Raw genomic sequence first — 21,101 nt, forward strand, 5'->3', positions numbered from 1 at the left:
AAAGGAAATTGGATATCCAGAATTGCAGAAGCCAAGATATTTCAAAATTTGACATGAAATCAGGTTTATGGCAGGTTTCAATAAAAGAAGAAGACCGGTTTAAAATAGCCTTCAGTGTCCCCTCTAAACATTATCAATGGAATGTCATGCCATTCAAATTGAAGAATGCTCCTTCCAAATTCTAAAACGTGATGGATCAAGTGTTTAAGTCATACGTTGATTGGATTATTGTATATACATTTTCCATTAATGTGCTTGCTCATCTAATTTTCATTTACATTGTTTCATCGAAATATTAATCTCATCGAAATTCTCATTTTCACTATTTAATCAAAACATTCATCTCATTGAGAGCGATAAGGAAGAGAAGATGTAACTGGTCCCAAAATTAATGATAACCTAATCAAACCCCATATCCCCTCCTTTCTATATTCTCCAGAAAGATTAGTCAATTAAATAAATGACTTCATATCATTAATTATTGTAACCTTATCCCTTAGCCACGTAGTTGATGAGCCCCAAAAATGGATAATTATATGGGCTCGTTCAACCTCCTAATTCGACTTAATCCACCATTCTCATTAGTTTATTGCATGTTTTTTATTATATTTATGCTAATAGAGTGAATTGGGTTAGTCATTATGCCAACAAGTCTAATGGGTGCTTTGTGCAGATTTTTAGTCAATTTTGAGACACAAAGGTTTTAATGAGCACTTGGCAGCCAAATTCATCGAAGAACAAGGGAGAGGATTTGTAGGAATGTGTCCCCTTCATTTATGGGCCCTTACCTCAAATTCTCCACCATCAGCTCAGAGTTCAAGGGCCACCAAATCAATTATCACAAGGGTAGCTGAGCAAGTGCTAGTAAAAGTGATGTTAACTACAAGTTTTGGTAGTCGAGTTCCTAAAGTTTAGGAGGGTTGTTGGGGTCCTCAATTTGTATAAGTAAGAGGTCTTAGGACCTCATTTTAGTTAGTCACTTTGTAGGCAGAAGTTAGCTAGTTTGTAGTTCGATTTTAGTCATTTTTTAGGCAATAGGTTAGCTCTGCATTTCAGCACATTTTCAAGTTTTTCCTTGTGGACAGTTTTTGGAATGTAACTATTCTTTTGATCAATAAAGATGAATCCAGCTTTGCACCAGCTCTAAATCTCTCTTAGGAGGCTGTAGCTCTTGGGGTTGGGCCCATCTCAAGTGCCCAGTATCTCCTTTGTTTACCTTTATGTGTTTTTTCTGCATTCTTAGAATCAAATTTGCTATTTAGATTTAAATCTTGTTTTGTTGTTTAGGTTGCTTTTGATGATTAAAAAGGATTTTCATGTTTATATTTAGTTGATAGGCTAATAATAGGGAAGATCTTTAGAAAAAGGGCCATCAAGCACCTCTGATTTCACCTCTCCCTCAGTGGGATCAGGAGCTGGGATCAAGGTGACCTTGCTGCCACCAAAAACACTATCTTTGCTTCGCCATGCAACCATTAGTGTTCGATTTTTATTTGCAGAAGTTGGTTACATGTTCAGATTCTTGATTGCTTCGTTGCATAGTTAGTATACATGGTTTCAGTGCAAATAAACTTCTGTTCCATTTCTTTGCTGTTATCTAGGTCAGATTAGGTCAAAGTAATTAGCTTCTTGATTTTCCAAGTCTTCATTTGTCTAATTCGAAAGATAACGTGCAGAGCGCTTGTAATACCTCTCCATCCACCTGTACTCCATCAATCCCATCTGCTCCATCCCCTAACTTAGATTCTTTCCTCTCATTTGGTACATTTTCACACTCTACCCTAGTTCGTATACTCTCACACAAAATTGCTTCTCTTATCTTTGAACCAACCCAATCGCCTTAGCCACTCTTCAGCCTCATTCACCAAGTCCTGGACATCCTCACACCCCTATCTCACCTCCATACCCACTCCTTCATCTTTCTTCCTCCATCCATCCTCCAAAATCCCATTTCTGAACATCCTGTAGAAAAATTACAGACATCTTGTAGAAATTCCAGAACATCCTATAGAACCCCTGCAGACTTCCTGTAGAAGCTCACGAATGAGGTTTCTTGATAGCCAAACTTTGTGAAACTCTCTGGAAGGGTGTTAGGGACCCCTTAGGCCCTCTCTGAACCTTCCCAACCTCCTCCAAGCATTTCCTCTCGCCAATCCACCTCTGCACAGTCAAAAACAGTTAAATCGCATGAATGATAATTCTGGCAACTTATTCAAAAATACAAAAAGATTTTTCTTTTTAGATTTCACTTCAAAAGTAGCTTAGTCACATGCCTTTTACCTTTCTAAGATTCAATGGCATTCCTTTCTATAGATTTCATCATTTTTCTTGCACCAGTATGGTTAGTCGGTAAAACTAGGGTTTACTAGGGTTTGCATTTCCTTTCCGCTTTCAATTTCTTTCTGCAAGTAGATTAGTCTCCTTTGAATTAGCTTTCATCCATCAGTTAAAAATCTTCTTCTAAGAGCTCATAGAAGTTGGCTTAAGCTCCTAGCGGACTTGTGCCAGTTGATCAAGTGACAACAACAGCAAGAGCTAGTACTTGTGCATAAAGCATCGTCGCTTCCAAGTTTGTTATGAACTATCGGGTTAATAAAATTAAAGAAGGGAGCCCTAGGAGTTGCAACATTATTGCTACAATACTGTGGCCCACCATTCTTTTTGGCGCTGTTGCTGGGGAAGCATCAGAGTATTGGTGATTGCTGCTTTTCTTCTATTTTCCACTACAACCTTCTGCTAAGTAGTTTATTTCATTTCCATTATGCAATTTCGTTTTTGCAAAAGTAGATTAGCATTTCCTACTTTCATAGATTAGCATTTCAATTCCGCAATTTAAATTCTGCAAGCGTAGATTAGCATTTCAATTCTGCAAGCGTAGCCTAGCATTTCATTCCTGCAATTTCATTTGAGCAAAATAGATTAGTCCTTTCCTACTTTCATTTCAATTCCGCATTTTCATTTTAGCAAGATAGTTAGTTGCAGTTCAATCTATTTTAGTTTTTGCAGGTACAAGCAGAAAAAAGCAAAAATCAACCAAAAATATTTCCTTTCATGCCTTGTAGGAGTAGAGATAATTCAGAAAAATGATTGCACAACACCCCCACTGCTTCACACAGCCAATTTTCTCTCTTCTTCAATGGCTGTGATTAAAGAACCCTTAGGTGTATAGCAAGACATATTTGAAGAACCTCAAGGGAAGAAGAAGAAGAAAACATTCCTCTGGAGCAAATGGCTACAAATAGAAATGTTGGGAGCAGTACCTTGTCCAAAAATGAATTTGCAAATCAGATGGAAAATTTCAAGAGCGATATGAGGCAATTTCTTGCCATGCAACTAGATACCTTATAGATCCAAAGGAAGCAAGAGGAAGCCAAGATGGCTTTGGTCATCTTTTGTCCTAGGTGCACTAGAAAGCATCCTAGGAACGAATGTCCAATGCACTCCCTAGAAGTGTGTTTTGTCTGTGAGGAATACCATCCTACAAATCAGTGCCCTTCCTTTCCTGGACTTAAAGCTGCATATCAGAGAGCCAAAGGAGCCACTAAATCACTCTATTATATGAACCAAAGGAGGCCACATGGACCCATACCCTACCAGGAGGGAATGCAAGGGACATCCCAGACCCATTATAACCCTTATCAAGCCACTTCCATGCCTTCTTGGGGTCCCCCTGCTAATTCTTCCTGGTCCACACCCCCTCCTTGGTCGTATCCTCCTCAATACCATGCTTCTCCAGTTGCTCATTCGTTTCACTCTTATGCTCAGCCACAGCCTCAGTGGAATGCACCTCATCAGGGGTGGAGGCCCCAGTACAACTCTCCTCCCGCCCCTCTGCCTCCACCACCTGCCCAACCACAACCCCATCCACATCCATCTCAAATATGCACTCCCACTCAACTACCCATACCACCATTTCCAAACCCGCGCATTGGAATAGCTCAACCCAATTGCAAAGCTGAGGCACAACATGTCCAAATGACTCCTCTTGAGCTCAATGATCTTCGCCATAGCTCAGGAAGAGTATTGTAAAAAAGAGATTATCCTGAAAGAATTGAAGGACCACATCCAGCAAAAGAAGATTCAAAAGAGGAGATCAAAGAACCATGGGTTACACTTGATGAAGAGAAGACATCAGAATCAGAGATCGAGAGAGTTCCCTCATGGTTACCATCAAATCCTCCATGTAGTCAAGAGAAAGATCAGCAAAAAGAGGAAGATGAGAAGGTCATGATAAAAGGTGACATGAAGAATGATCCAGATCAGGAAGAGGACCAAGGATATCAGAGCTATATTGACATATGGTTCCAGACGGTCACTAATTTGTAGCAGTACTCTCTTCCTCAGCTATGTTTGATCCCTTCAAAGTCAAATCATTTGGTCTCTGAAATCCGGATAGCTGTCAAAGCATGTATTTCAAGCCTCCACATCATTTTGTCTCTAATATCGATGTGAACATGGCTCCATTGGAAGTACTCTTATACATGAAAATGATTTTGTTTTTCAAGTAGGGTAGGGTAGAAAAGAAAAAATAAAAAACAGAAAAAAAGGATAAAAAAAATGAAAATAAGAGGAAAATAAAAATCTAAGGTGAAAACCTCCTTGGAGGCACCTTAGATTGGCTCATTGATTGAGAACCTCCATGAGGCGGTCAATGGGTTGGGAAAAAAGAGAAAAAAGAATAAGATCCTTGGGTGAAAACCTCCTTTGGAGGTGCCGAGGGCAGGCAATTAGGGTGAAAACCTCCATGAGGCGCACTAGTTGTTTCCAAAAAAAAGAAAAAGAAAGAAAAAAGAGAAAAAAAACCTAATTTCTATTGAATAATTGCAGGTTGCAAGAAGGACATTGCAGGTCAAGAGGATCACTCAAAACAAAGACAGAGGAAGTTCTGTGCCTTCTACAGGAACTTCTGTGTTTTCTACAAGAAGTTCTGTGTCTTCTACAGGAAGCCTACAAACAAGCCAAAATTGATCTCTGAAGAGGACCTGAAGGTCGGGAATTTGTCCATGAGGCTTGCAAGCATCCATGTTTCCATCCCTCACCCTTCTCCATCATTTTTTCCATCTCATTGTGCTTCTTTCCTAAAAATTGCATGTTCTACAGGAAGTTCCTGTAGAAATTACAAGATTTCTACAGGAAGTTCATGTAGAAATTACAAGATTTCTACAAGAAGCTAGAAAGGGATTTCAAAAAGGTGGTTTGGCGAAGATGATAGCTTCCTCAAGGGTTTAGAAGTCCTCCTACAATCTTCAAACTCCTCCTCTATCATCTCCATGCCTGCATCATATCGCAAGCTCATTTTTTCTTTCTATGCAAAAAATTGCAGAATGCTTGGAAGCAAAAATGCATAGTGCTGAAATTTGTTTTTTCCATAACGTGAAAACCGTGCATTCATTTACAAAACCGTTTTACAGAGAGTTGTATATGGATGATGGAAAAATTCCCGAGCAATTTCAGCCGATTCCGGTGCACGGTTTCCAAGAAATCAGCCTCCATCACCTTCAGCCATTTTTGCATTTTCTCCATATCCATGCATCCATTGCAAAACCTGTTTCATGGGGAGATGCACATGGGTGATAGTAGCCTACCCAAGCAGTTTCAGCTAATTCCGATGCATGGTTTATGAGAAATTGATCTCTGAAATCTTTAGCCATTTTCCATTTTTCTCGAAATCTGTGCATCCATTGATCGCAATTTTTCTATGGGAGGTGCATAATGATGATAGGAATGTTCTCAGAAAGTTTTAGATCGATCTGGTCTATCGTTCAGGAGAAATGGAGAAAACAAGTTTCTGTCCTGTGAAAATTCAGCGTCAACAGCATGAGGGTGCAGATCTGAATGTTGAAGCCAGCTCCTGCAGCTTAGATCTGGCCAGAGGACACCTGCACAAGGAAAACAACCATGAATCAGCAACCAAGCCATCATGCAACCACAGAAACCAATGCATGCAGCAAATGAAAGGCCACAACACCTCACAGCAACCACGCTCGACTTCCAGGTACGTGACTAACCAGTTCCTCTATTTGCATCAATATGATTCGAAAGTGCATAAACGAATGAAGTGGTGGGATTAAGCCGACAGTGCCTTGTCCAATTCTCTAGCGCTCAGCCAGAAATCATGCAGCATGCGTGTATGGACAACTCACGTGAAATTAAAAGACAGGTAGTGTTGGCCGTTTGAACTCCAGTGCAACTGATTAACAAGAAGAGAACATATAGTTCATCATAGCACTGCAGTCTGCTTGTGGCCACGTACACCTGGCCACCTCACTCCCTCACCACGAATCATGCCGAAATTAAATGATGCTCGGCTGAAATTCTCACCACCCTTTGTTCAACTGCGGTCACAACTGAAGCACACGTCCACCACATCCAGATCAGTTAACCAGTGGTCCTCTGCAAGATTCCTGCCTGATTTCTCGAGATTTCTGCCATTTTTAAAAAAAAATTCCTGTCTATCGGGCTCTACAGGAAACGCAGAAAATAGCCATGCAAAATGAAAACCTGGGATTTTCAGCGAATTTCAAGCTCCAAATGAGGTAGGATCGGGGAAACTTCTTTGTGCATGATTTGTTGGTGCAAAATGGTGAATTGAACACGGAATTAAATTAAAAAATGAGAGTAAAAAGTCTGCCTGTGCATTGAGAACAGTGGAAGTCTGCCTGCATGATTCACTGAGTTTACCCATTTTTTTTCTTCTGCATCCGAAATCTCCTCATCAGTTTTAAAAAAAAGAAAATAAAAAATTCCCTTGCAAGGAAGACATGCAGCAGTAGAGACCAACCTGTGTGTGTAAATGCAAAGCTAACCTGAGCAAGAAAGAATTCTTCCTACCAGAGGAACATTTTTCAGAAGATAAGAATGGGGTCCGGAGAGCCAACCTACATCCTTTTTGGAGCGAAGTCAGCTTTCAGATTATGAAATACATTACCTGTGAGGGGTGGTTTAGTATTGTTTACGGCTATCACTTCCGGTTGCTGAGCGAACTTAGGCATGGGATAGATTTGCCTCCAGAACAAAAGTTAAGCATCCCCTATTTCCTCCTACAATCATTAATTGAGTGTGGCACAAAATTGAAGGAAGTGACACCAGATGAGCTAGCCCATTGTGGTCTTATCAAGCTTTTAGTGGAAGATGCCCTCCATACCTACACTTTCCCTCTCTCCTCTGAGATTTTCCGCAACATATCCAAGCATGATGATATTCGAATCCTGGCCGAGGAACTCACTTCATCCAACAGTGAAGAAAGGGAACACATTGAGGCAGAAGAGAAAGCCAGGGGTAAGGAAACACAGGACAAACCACCACAGAAAGAACAAGAAGAGAAACGAGGGAAAGGCCAAGCTGCTGAGCCCAAAACTGTGGGTGGGACAAAGGCACAAACACCAAGGGAGAAACGATTGCAGAGCAGGGCAGAGAGGACTGAAAAAGTCCAAGCAAGTGAGGACACAACCAAGACAACCACACCAAAATTAAAAGGGAAGGCACCCCCAACCAAGTAGACCGAAATAGTGAAGACAGTTTCTACAGGAAGCCAGAAAACAGTTTCTACAGGAAGCCAGAAAACAGTCAACACAGGACTTTCTACATGAAGCATGGAGACAGGGAAACAAAAGGAAAAATCACCTGAGATTTTAGCGAGGGAGGCAGCAGCTGTGCTGGCCACCCTAAGCACATCTCCAAAGCAAAAAGGGAAGTGAAAGAGGGAGCCTTCCATGCATTTTAAGGCATAGCATGCGGATAAAAACTGGCAGACCCCAACAACAGTCAAAAGAGCCAATTACAATTGTAGACGCCCCAGCTACACAAAAGGAAAAGTCTCCCTCAAAGGCATCCTCCACCTGGAGAGAAAGAATGAAACTGTTGGACACAACAGCCTCTCTACAGGATGCTGAGACTGTTCTACAGGAAATGCTGGCTAAGATAAGAGAGACCGAGCATTGGAGGAAAAAGTGGTCAAACAATCACAGGAAGAAGGAAAGACAAGGAAACATCTTATGAATAGCAAGGAGAGGACGAGCTACCAGCTGAGGTTAAAGCTTTAACAAAACTGCTACAGGAAAAGGAGCACAGGCAGTGGGAAGAAGCAGAGAGAAAAGCATGGTTTCATGACCGAGAAGAGGACATCACTTCAGAAGCTTGGCATGACAGGGAAGCCGCTAGGGCCATCAAAGATGAGGAGATAGATTAGTTGCTCAGAGGATGAGCAACACTTTCAGTAGGGGGGTGATGATGAGCCCCAAAAACGGATAACTATATGGGCTCGTTCAACCTCCTAATTCGACTTAATCCACCATTTTCATTAGTTTATTGCATGTTTTTTATTATATTTATGCTAATAGAGTGAATTGGGTTAGTCATTATGCCAACAAGTCTAATGGGTGCTTTGTGGAGATTTTTAGTCAATTTTGAGACAAAATCAAAGGTTTTTATGAGCACTTGGCACCCAAATTCGTGGAAGAACAAGGGAGAGGATTTGTAGGAAGGTGTCCCCTTCATTTATGGGCCCTTACCTCGAATTCTCCACCATCAGCTCAGAGTTCAAGGGCCACCAAATCAATTATCACAAGGGCAGCCGAGCAAGTGCTAGTAAAAGTGTTGTTAACTACAAGTTTTGGCAGCCGAGTTCCTAAAGTTTAGGAGGGCTATTGGGGTCCTCAATTTGTATAAATAAGAGGGCTTAGGGCCTCATTTCAGTTAGTCACTTTGTAGGTAGAAGTTAGCTAGTTTGTAGTTCGATTTTAGTCATTTTTTAGGCAGTAGGTTAGCTCTGCATTTCAACACATTTTCAAGTTTTCCTTGTGGACAGTTTTTGGAATGTAACTATTCTTTTGATCAATAAAGATGAATCCAGCTTTGCACCAACTCTAAATCTCTCGTAGGAGGTTGTAGCTCTTGGGGTTGGGCCCATCTCAAGTGCCCAGTACCTCCTTTGTTTATCTTTATGTGTTTTTGCTGCATTCTTAGAATCAAATTTGCTATTTAGATTTAAATCTTGTTTAGGTTGCTTTTGATGATTAAAAAGGCTTTTCATGTTCAAATTTAGTTGATAGGTTAATAATAGGGAAGATCTTCAGAAAAAAGGCCATCAAGCACCTCTGATTTCACCTCTCCCTCAGTGGGATCAGGAGCTGGGATCAAGGTGACCTTGCTGCCACCAAAAACACTATCTTTGCTTCGCCATGCAACCATTAGTGTTCGATTTTTATTTGCAGAAGTTGGTTACATGTTCAGATTCTTGATTGCTTCATTGCATAGTTAGTATACATGGTTTTAGTGCAAATAAACTTCTGTTCCATTTCTTTGCTGTTATCTAGGTCAGATTAGGTCAAAGTAATTAGCTTCTTGATTTTCCAAGTCTTCATTTGTCTAATTCGAAAGATAACGTGCAGAGCGCCTGTAATACCTCTCCATCCACCTGTACTCCATCAATCCCGTCTGCTCCATCCCCTAACTTAGATTCTTGCCTCTCATTTGGTACGTTTTCACACTCTGCCCTAGTTCCTATACTCTCACACAACATTGCTTCTCTTATCTTTGAACCAACCCAATCGCCTTAGCCACTCTTCAGCCTCATTCACCAAGTCCTGGACATCCTCACACCCCTATCTCACCTCCATACCCACTCCTTCATCTTTCTTCCTCCATCCATCCTCCAAAATCCCATTTATGAATATCCTGTAGAAAAATTACAGACATCCTATAGAAATTCCAGAACATCCTATAGAATCCCTGCAGACTTCCTGTAGAAGCTCACGAATGAGGTTTCCTGATAGCCAAACTTTGTGAAACTCTCTGGAAGGGTTTTAGATACCCCTTAGGCTCTCTCTGAACCTTCGTGACCTCCTCCAAGCATTTCCTCTCGCCAATCCACCTCTGCACAGTAAAAAATAGTTAAATCGCATGCATGATAATTTTGGCAACTTATTCAAAAATACAAAAGGATGTTTCTTTTCAAATTTCACTTCAGAAGTAGCTTAGTCACATGCCTTTTACCTTTCTAAGAGTCAATGGCATTCTTTTCTGTAGCTTTCATCATTTTTCTTGCACCAGTATGGTTAGTCGGTAAAACTAGGGTTTACTAGGGTTTGCATTTCTTTTCCGCTTTCAGTTTCTTTCTGCAAGTAGATTAGTCTCCTTTGAGTTAGCTTTCATCCATCAGTTAAAAATCTTCTTCTAAGAGCTCATAGAAGTTGGCTTAAGCTCCTAGCGGACTTGTGCCAGCTGATCAAGTGACAGCCGCGACAAGAGCTAGTACTTGTGCATATAGCACCCTCGCTTCCAAGTTTGCTACGAACTACCGGGTTGATAAAATTAAAGAAGGGATCCCTAGGAGTTGCAGCATTATTGCTGCAATACTAGGGCCCACCAGTAGTGTACAAGCAGAGAAACTAGTGACTCAATCTTGTTCATAACATGAAAATAAGGCTTTCCCTGATACTCTTCATCACTTAAACATAATTTCAATTAATTCATGTCCCATGTGTTTGACTTATTTCGTGGCCCACTTGTTTGACTTATTGAGTAAGCAAATCCTACGCGAAGCCACATCACCAACTAATATAATTACAATTAATCCATATCTCGCATGCTTGACTTAGGCCTAACATGCAATAGGACAATCTAAGTAAAAAGATAGAAAAAACACCCCATCTCCCCATATGCTCACTCGTCCTTGTCCAAAGTATCCATATTTTCATATTTTTTACCTTTGTAAATGTTTATGCAATCAATGATTGACAATGATACAAAGGAAAAGTATGCAAGACAACTTTAACAACACAACTTGATGGTTCAAAGTAAATATTTTTTAAGCATATCCCATGATTTATACTGACATCAACGAGGACTTCCATGTCCTCATATCATTCATGGAGGCCATTTTGCAACCACTAATTCTATATAGGAAATAATGCATCTTATAATATATTACAAGGACCATAAGTTGTTACATAAAGTTCCTTTTAAGAGGACCACAAACTGTTAAATAAACTCCTTTTTAAGAGTACCACAAGTTCTATTAGATAAACCATAATTAATTAATTAATTAATTATCATTCTGTTGAGGCCTCGAAAATCGCTGCAACAACATTGGGGATAACCACCCGGTCCGGACCTTAGTACAGCTCCTTTTCCCTTTGGAATGGTGGCTCCAACTGCGGATAATGGGCCCAGTTTCCCAGCAATGAATAAACGGGATGAATGGGGGATTGATTGACTAATCTAATGATAGGCGAATAGCTAAATCTATCAGTGAAAATAAAAGAACTATTACTTATCCCGGGAACTATTGTGCTTTGAAGTGTAGCGCTTGATGATCTATGTCTATGAACAGGCATATAGATGACTCCATCTAATAGACATGGACATTAATTCATTCAAAGACTACTTTGCTCAAATAGTTAAGCAAAGCGATTAAAGCAAAATTACTACACTTGTCATTTATATCATCAACACATATATGATTAAAAGCAAAGCATACCATAAACATCCAATAGTGAAAGGAATACAGAACTGCTGTTAAAGCACATACATATATTTGATGATAGCAAAGATAATCAAATAACAATTCATATGAAAAGAATGAATTCAGACATAGATAAAAATACCATATGAGCTGCTAGACACTCCCAATATCAATCGCTACTTGCAATTCTTCCTTCAACACAGAGATACTTTCAAGCAAAGACAATAGTGCACAATTGCATAAAAGTTGCCTTATTGAAATTAGAATAACTGGTCCAGTTTCATAAAAGAGTATGGCTGAAGCACAATAGTGCGACTTCAGCCTTTAAGTCAAGTACAAAACTTTACGACCCTTTCCAAAACAATGAAAGGGTCTATAAATACAAAATTAATCTAACTATCTAATAAACTGAAATCCTACTAAATTGGTAAAAATTGATTTCGATCCTATTTTCTTCAGCAATCTGGCAGTCGGCGGCATGAATCATCAGATAGGCTGCTTTCCTTTAAATCTGAGCTGACTTATCGCAAACATTGGCTCCACTTCGGGTGGTCTGTTGAGATGAGAGCTGAGCTGGGCGGCATAGGTGGCATCCTGAATATCGGGGATAATATACCCGATTGCATCCGTAAGGCATTTGAGGGCGGCTCTCTGTGAGTGTGGTTTTACCAAGAAGAACCAATATGTATCCCAGGTTAAACTGTTAATCCCAGCAATTAATCTTCCCTTTTCTTCTAAATCTGGATAACATGATTGCTCCAATGTTTTCATCGTTGTCAACTTTCCTGGTGTGCATTGGGAGATCATGTTTGATAAGTAGAGAGTGTTATTGACTAATTCAACTAGATTGCTTGAAGTTGACTTGCATCTTGACACTGCCCTCTCTGCTTTCATTAACTGTGATTGCCATTCTGTAAAGAGTATATCTTTATGCGATTCTAAGATTCTTGGTAAATTCGCTGCTTGACCTTGATCAGAATCTTGCCAGTCGAGAAATGCAGCTATCGTTTCTTTAGCTTGGTCTAGTTCTGTCCTAGCCTTGTCTACTTTAGTGCTTATGGATGCTGTTAATTCACATAGTGGCTCTGCCTGGGCGATTTGTTGACATAGAAGCTTAATTTGGGTTATCAATGCAGTATTTATCTGTAGCGCTTCTACTCTAAATTCAGTCACTTGTGGAACGCCCTTTGTCTTTTCAATTTGTGCTGATAATTGAGCGATTTGCTCATCCTTTGTTTTCAGCATCTACTCATTCGCTGCCTTTAATTGTGCCAATGCCTCTGATAATTCTTTTTGCTTTTGGATTGCGCTTTGGTCGATTCTTTGTTTTTCTGCCTGCAATTGTTGAGTCAGTTTACTGTTTAATTGTTGTTGCGTCAACAATTGCTGCTCCGCTTGCTCTACTTTCTGTTGTGCTTCGGTCAGCTGTGCCTGTAACAAGAAAATATCCTGGTCCTTTGTTTTGAGCAAAAGACTCACCTCCGATGCCTTATCTATTGTTGCTGCTGAATAAGCTCCAGCATATTGTGATAATTTTGTTAGGTCATCAGAGGGGTCAAATTCCTCCTTCCAAACCACATTGCCCATGACTCTCTGTTCTGGAAAGAGGGAAGGTTGATCAGTCCTTCGTCTCTTCCTTTGTCGCTTTACTACAGCTTTATGTCTTGGGCTGTAGAAGACATCCAAAGGAGGAATCTCTTCTACCTGCAAAATGATTTGGTCAGAGGGATCCTTTGGTATTACCTCTACTTCTTTTGAAATGGGTGGGCCGCTGGTTCCACTTAGAACCTGTGTTGAGGTGATTTCCTGAGTGTCTGTTGGCTTTGAAGTGTCAGTGTCCTTTGAGCATTCCAAGCCACTGATAATAGAATCAAATTGATGCCATTCCTGGAGCAATTTGGGGTCAATATGAGTATCCACGTTTACTTTAGTGGTGGTCTGTTTCTACCCTTTTGTCTAGGTCTCCTCCTGCACTTTCTCCTATTCTTTCTTCTAATTTTTCTCCTATGGCTTCTCCTATTCTATTGTTGTGACTGGAGGCTCTTTTGGCTGTTTTCGTTCTGGCTCGCTTGTAGAAGTTGTTGGGGTTGTTGCTAATAGATCTAGAGGCAGAGTTTGCAACCTCTGTTCTCTAAGTTTGTTAAATTCAACCAACCCTTCATCGTGATATTTCATTTTAGCCAATGTCTTAACATGCATTATTGACTCAGCAGAGGAGAACAGGTCATCAAACATGTCCACTTTATGATCAAATTTCGACAGTTTGGCCTGCTCTAGTGCATTATAGGCAACTTTGTTTGGATCAGATTGCCTATTAGGGAGAGTTGCTAGAGTTAATGATTCAATCTTTGTAGCTTCATTTTCTGCATGCTTAAGATCATGCAAGGTATAGACACCACATCTAAAAGGAAAAGAGGGCCAGCCCTGCTTCTTGTTTTTCTTGAGGGTCTGTGTAACACTCTCAGCTATGATCTGGTAAGCGATTTCCCTTGCCAGCAGTTTATCAGGTATGTATAAAGGGAGGAGATGAGGTTCGGCTTGACTACCAAAAATTCTTATATAAGTGAACTTCTCCTCCCCGAACCATCTTCCTATTGAGGTTAAGTCAATTCTGGCTTGATAAGAAATCTTGGGAGCAGGTTTATCAAAAATAGAGTAATGAACAGGTAACATAAAGCCATTGCAGACTTGGTACAAATGGTGCTTATAAGAGGATTTCCATAATTTCTGATGGTATATGTGAATATGCATGGGGTCTTGTGGCTTCCACCTCCAGCCAAGCACAGGAAATTCAGAATTAAAACTCAAGGTATCTAAGATATAGGCACTGTAATAGAAAGGGGGAATTATCCTTTCAGAAATGCGGGTCTTACTCCTAAAGTCAAGAAGAGCTGAGGCTATTTTATCTGAGAGAATAGTGGCCCAATCCATTATTACACTGTTGCATGCTACTTCCATTAGGGGAACCATTTCTATAGTAAAATTAGCAGAGTCATGCAATCCCCATAATCTACACATCATTATTCCAACGTAGCAATAAGGAGAAGCTAGGAAATCAACCGAGTACTTACCAGAACATTCATGCTTGTGTTTTGCTGGATTTTGTCTCCAATCCCGGATGGGTTCGGATTCAACTTCGTTCTCATTTCGGAATTTTTCCAGGAACGCCTTATTGTATTTCTTCTCTGGCTCAGGCAAATGATACATTTGCCTTAAATCATCAGCCCTGAATGACCCGAAAATTCTCCCGTCTCTGGTGCTGAAGGTTCTATCCAGGACTGGGATTTCCTCAATTGCCCACCGCACTACATCAGTATATGGGAGAATTTGTTCCCTAGCTGCTATCCGATGAAGGAAAGAGTCAGCTAAGTCCTTTAGAGTACCGTCAGATTTCCGAGTTAAATCCACAGTGGCTTGTACTGTTGTTGCTTCTGGTTCTTCGGCTTCAATCAGGTTGTAGGTGCCTTGCCAAGTTGTTCTGACGAGACCAGAACATGTAGTATCAGATATCAATCCCTTCTTTTTGTTTGAGGGATCAGCGACAGCTTGTCCTGTGGCTGGCGCAACGGAAGGGCCTGTGGTTTTCTTGGATTTCTTCCCCATTTTACTTGAGCTTTCTTCTTTGGATGAATTTTGCACAGGAGCGAAAATACCCGTAACACAGAGAATTGGTAATGAAAACTCCAAATATGATGAGATATATTGATCAATGCGTAATGAGAGGAAACTTTTATAATGGCCGTGGATACAATCCATGGGAGATTTTAGGACTTACAATTACATTAAATGGCCGTTTAAAACCTGCCAATCCTTAAATGCCCATTATACCATTAACTGGCCGAATGATTCCTTTAAGCGTGCTTAGAGATGTTTTTGGCGGTTGAGCGTAGGTGAATCATTGTTCGACAGATCAAGCTTTAAATATGAATGGATCATTATATCCCTCCATTTTAACGACTTTTTTGAAGTCTGCGCTATATCATAATCGGGCGTCGGGAACACTTAAATCCTTATGTTGACATTTTTGAAACCCCGATCGCCGATAGCGATATCGCATCGCATCGAGAGTATTGGCATTATATAAACATATGGATAGCATACCGCCGATCGCCGATAGCGAAATCACATCGCATTGGGGTGAATGGGCATTACAATGTACATAGATAGTGTATCGCCGATTGCCGATTGCGATATCGCATCGCATCGGGGGTATGACCTGGGGGCGCTCTTAAAAATGTGCATAGAGTATTGCCGATAGCCGATAGCGATATCGCATCGGCAGAAACCGATGTGCCATTTACTTATGCTCCTTATGTCATTGCGATATGCGATCTTGCAATCGCTTTATCGCAATGATTAAAGATTGATTTATTTGATCAAAATGGGTTTTTCAAAAAGGTTTTTATAATGTTTTCCTTTGGTTTTCAGACCTTTTTAAATACTACGATATTGATACCAATTAAAATCTAAAGGGACCCATTTCACATGATAGTTTTGTGAATAAAAATAATATGAAATGGGGGGTTGTTGTAGAGCACAACAATTGGCGATTCACTGGGAGAAACAGTTATCTCTGAAAAGTATAGAAATACTTAAACTTTTTCAAAAATAGAATTCTAATCAAAGGGGAAAATTCTAATCTAACTAGGTATATATGTATTCCGAATAAAATGAAACTATTTTTGTTAATTTCCTCTCTTTTTAAAGAAAATAGATACATTCTAAGTTTTAAATAGGCCTCTATTGGTTTATAATGATAAAAAAGAAACCTTTCCAAATCAGCTTTTATGGTGAACTCATCTGTCATAGGTAGAGCCTCTGCTGCCAGCAAACGTTCATAGTTGCGACAGGGATACCTTTTAACCATGTTATTGTCCATTGTCCCATCCAATTAAGAGTGTGATTAACAGAATGAATTCAAAACATGTTTTCATATTTTGTATTTCTTTTCCTTTTTCTGTTATTGATAAGATAAAAAGCCATTGTCCTGGTTTGGTGGCCAGCTATTGATAATGCCATTCACTGGTAGTAATTTAACCGAACAAGCTGGCTCGTGATGAGACCCCTTGTCTTATAAATCTAAGCCATTACCCTATTATGGTATGCAGTATTGGTAATGTCGGTTGAACTATTTCCCTATGAACATGGTAAGCAGGCTTGTAATAAGACCTCTTATCTTTTATATCAAATATTTTAGAATTACACTCTGAGTAATCATAAGCTTTGATGAATGGGATGGACAATTTTCTCCTTAAGAGTAAATGGATGACAGAGTAATTGTTGAGGATGCTGAAGTTGGATTAGTTTCTATCTTAATATTGATAACCTTTTATGACCAGTTTGAAAACAGAAAATGATTTACACTACCTCTAAACTTTGAGAGGAGTTCACAAAACTTGAAGAGTGGTTTCAGAATACAATGATACCTAGTTTCCTAGAAATTATCCCTTTTGGTTTAAGACTTCTATTATTTAAAAGTAAATATCCATACTTCTGTGGAGTAACTTTCAAACACAGCAAAGGTCAATGGGAGATCCCTTACAACTTTTATTTTTTAAAAGTCCTACAAACTACAAAACTCTACTAAAATGAAAGGAGAAGGGGTTACCTCCTCAATTAAAGAATTTCTTCAAGATAAGGCCATTAACAGGGAGAGAATCTCTCAAACCTGATAAATCTTGCAATATAAAGGTCGAATGGCCTATCTTCTCATAGATCTGAAATGGTCCAAGCCACATCTTCTGGAACTTGGTGTGTTTTCCCTTGTCCTCATGGGCTTTGTCCCATTTCAGAACTAAATCACCGACTTGAAATTGTTTTGAACCGGATGAGACTGAATCAAAAGCTGCCTTGATGATTTGCTGATGTTTGGCATGAATAACTTTGGCTTTTTCCCTTTCCTCTTCTAGTTTTAGAATTTGATCATGTCTAAGTTGAATAGAAGAAGAAGGACTTTCCTCAATGAACTGAACTAGGGCTAGAGAAGGAAGAACAAGATTTGTGGGTAATACTGCTTCTTTTCCATACACAAGATTGAACGGAGAAGTTCCTATAGAAGCTTTCTGTGTTATCCTATCAGCCCATAATGCAAACATTAAGGTTTTGTGCCAGTTTCTATGATTCTGTTCGATAGTTCGCTTAATGATTTTGATCAGGTTTTTATTGGTAGACTCTGCTAAACCATTACCCTGGGGATAGTAATTAGCAGAATATTTCAATTTAAATCCTCTTTTAATAGCGAAATCAAACATAGCATTGCCTGAGAAGTAAGATGCATTATAAAAAACAAGAGCATTTGGGACACCAAACCTGGTAATGATGAATTGATCTATGAATTCAATGATTGCTTCAGAATTTGCTGTCTTCAAAGGAATTGCTTCGACCCATTTAGTAAAATAATCGGTAGCAGTAAGGATATACTTATGCTGTTTGGAAGAAGGTGGAGTAATCTCCCCAATGATGTCCAATCCCCATTGCTCAAATGGCTGTTCAATGTTGACTGGTTGCAAAGGGAAAGCTGGTTTTCGTTGTCTTCCACTAGAAGTTTGGCAATTATGGCATTTCCTCACATACTCATGGGCATCTCTAAACAGAGTGGGCCAATAGTATCCAGCATGAATAATTTTGTGGGCTGTTGTGTCAGCTCCAAAATGTCCTCCTGCTGGTCCATCATGTAACTCCTGCAAAACCTTTTGTGCTTCAGGTTTCTCAAGGCATCTTAATAAGATTGAATCATAGTTCTGCCTAAAAAGCACATCATCAATAATTGTGAAAATTTTCACTTTTAACCGAATGGCCCTTTTGTTTTTGTAAGACAGGTTAGGAGGTGCGTATCCATTTTTCAAATAAAAGATTGAGTCAGCATATTGTGACTCAGAATCAGTAACACTTATCTTGTTGATTTCTTCAGTTTGATTTGTATCACCTGATTCTGGAATATTGGATGCTCCTGCCAATAACCTGCAAAAACCTTGACCCCTAACAATCTTTGCTGGCTTAATTTCTAAGTCATATTCTTGAAGCGCTGTGACCCAATTTGCCCTTTTTTCACCCAGTTCTCTTTGAATTAATAGTTGCCTAATTGCAGGGAAGGGAACTATAACTTTTGTATGGGTTTTCAAAAGGAAGGGTCTATAGTGTTTGACTGCTTTAAATACAACAAATGCTTGTTTTTCTATTTCGGAGTAATTCAATTCGCCACCCTGAAGATTTGAACTAAAAAATGAAATGGGTGCTTCCAAATTGTGATCGTTGAACTGCGTGAGTACTGCTGCATAAGATGAGTTGGACGCGATAGTATACAATGTAAAATGATTAGAAAAATTGGGAGTATTTAAGGCTGGGGCATTGATTATTGATTGTTTGATTAACTCAAACGCCTCTTTTTCTGCTGATCCCCACTTAAAGACTGAATTTTTCTTGATCATAGTTTGAAGTGGCAAAATAATTTGAGAAAAATCTGGAACAAATCTTTTAACAAAATTGATTTGGCCTAAAAATGACTGCATGGATTTCTTATTATGTGGGAAAGGGATTTCAGAGATTTCTTTGATCCGATCAGGATCAATATAAATGCCATCTTTAGACACAATAAAGCCTAAGAGCTTTCCTTGGTCAAGAGCAAAGAAAGATTTTTTGGGGTTAAGAGAAATACCATATCTTTTGCAACGTTGAAAGATTTGGTTTAGATCTTGCAAATGACTGGACCTCTCTTTTGAGAATACAGTAATATCGTCTAGATAAACGACTACTGTTCTATTAATCAACCCTTTAAAAGCTATGTCCATCGCTCTTTGGAACGTCGCTCCTGCATTAATAAGGCCGAAAGGCATTTTCTGATATGCATATGTCCCCCATTTTGTTTTGAATGTGGTTTTAAGCTGGTCATCAGGATGGACCAAGACTTGGTTATATCCTGAGAAACCGTCTAGAAAGGACATTAATTCAGAGCCTGCTACTAATTGGAGTATCTGCTCCATAGTAGGCAATGGGAAGTTATCTTTTAAGCTTTCTTTGTTTAAATTTCTGAAATCAATACAAATCCGAATGTCGCCATTTTTCTTTTTGACAGGCACCATATTGGAAACCCAATTTGAGTGCCGGACTAGAAAAATAATCTTTGCCTTCAAGAGTTTGTTAAGTTCAGTTTTTATCTGACTCTCTAGGCTTGGATGTATTTTTCTTAACTTCTGCTGAATTGGTTTCTGATCGAGAAGCACCGGAATGGTATGCTGGATAACAGATGTATCATATGTCTTCAAGTCATCATATTTCCAAGCAAAAACCTGTTTATTTTTCCTTAACAGTTTAATGAATGCCTCCTTTTCCTCTGAGGAAAGTCCTAGTCCTAAATTAATATTTTGAGGAGATTGCTCAGAGCCAAGATTTATCAATTCAAACCTTAGGGTAGAACTTTGGAGCTTTGCATTAGTTACAGGTTTAAACCTGTCTTTAATATCATACAGATCCTCCAGCTTTACCACAGGCTTGGGAATTGAATTTTCCTGAGGTGTTTCTCTCATTTGAAGGTCATGTTCATTTTCCTCAATAATTTGATTATCATAGGACTTTTCAGAAGTTAAGAATTGTAGAATGTCCTCATCATGGTTGAATACTCTCCAATTAGTGATATTATCAGGAATTGAAGGCCTAAAAAGCAATTCTATCGAAAATCTATTTGGGCTGTAGTCTTCAGAAGGTAGGAGCTTGGAAGCTACATTGGCTAGGAGGTCGGCCGCCGAGTTTTGCGACCTAGGAATGGAGGAAATATTGAATGCCGAAAAGTGTGAGGTGAGTTCTTGTACTAGCGATTGATAATGTTTAAGATGATTTGAAAGACAATGGATTGTATTTCTCACCTGTTTGATAATGATTTCAGAATCGCCAAATACTTTCAAATATTGCACTTTAAGGCCGATTGCTTTATAAAGACCTTGAACTAAGGCTTCATACTCGGCTGTGTTGTTTGTGCATTCAAATTCTAGCCTACAGGACAACATTGTTTTTTCCCCATGTGGGCTAACCAAGACACATCCTGCTCCTGAGCCCTCGCTAGACTTGGAGCCATCAAAATATAAAGACCAAAATAAAGAAGTATTAACAAGTTTATTTACAGTTTTCTCAGTACCATTGAAACATCTAGACCTATCTGTTTGTGAATAGTTTTCGATCTAGGATGTAGAATGGTTTACCGAGAAAGGAGATGACTGGGCAGTGAAATTGCCAAAAAATGACTCTGATGAATAATTCCCCAAAATGTTATTATTGAATGCTACAGGTTGGTTTTCTTGCTCAAATTCAGTAACTGTATGGGTCATATGTTTTTCTCGATCAATCCTTATTTGATTTGGCTTACCCTTATAGGGAAGCCACATATGTGACCAATCAGTTGAAATATACCCATGTAGTTTTTCAGACCAATCCCTGCTCAAGATCAAACCGTAAAATTCAGGTATATCGGCTATTAGGATATCAATCCTCTGTACCACTCTGGGATCAGCAGATAACGTGATAGTTACGGAATTAATCTCTCCCACTACCTGCACTTTGGTCCTGTCCAACTGCACAATATGAATGGCAGACTTTTGGGGTTCAATGTTCAGTTTGGAGCAAACTGAAGCTGGCATTATGTTCGAAG

Source organism: Pinus tabuliformis, chromosome 8 (assembly GCF_031772625.1).
Source record: "Pinus tabuliformis cultivar Carrire ecotype Pingquan chromosome 8, CPIR1, whole genome shotgun sequence".
Classification (NCBI taxonomy): Eukaryota; Viridiplantae; Streptophyta; class Pinopsida; order Pinales; family Pinaceae; genus Pinus; species Pinus tabuliformis.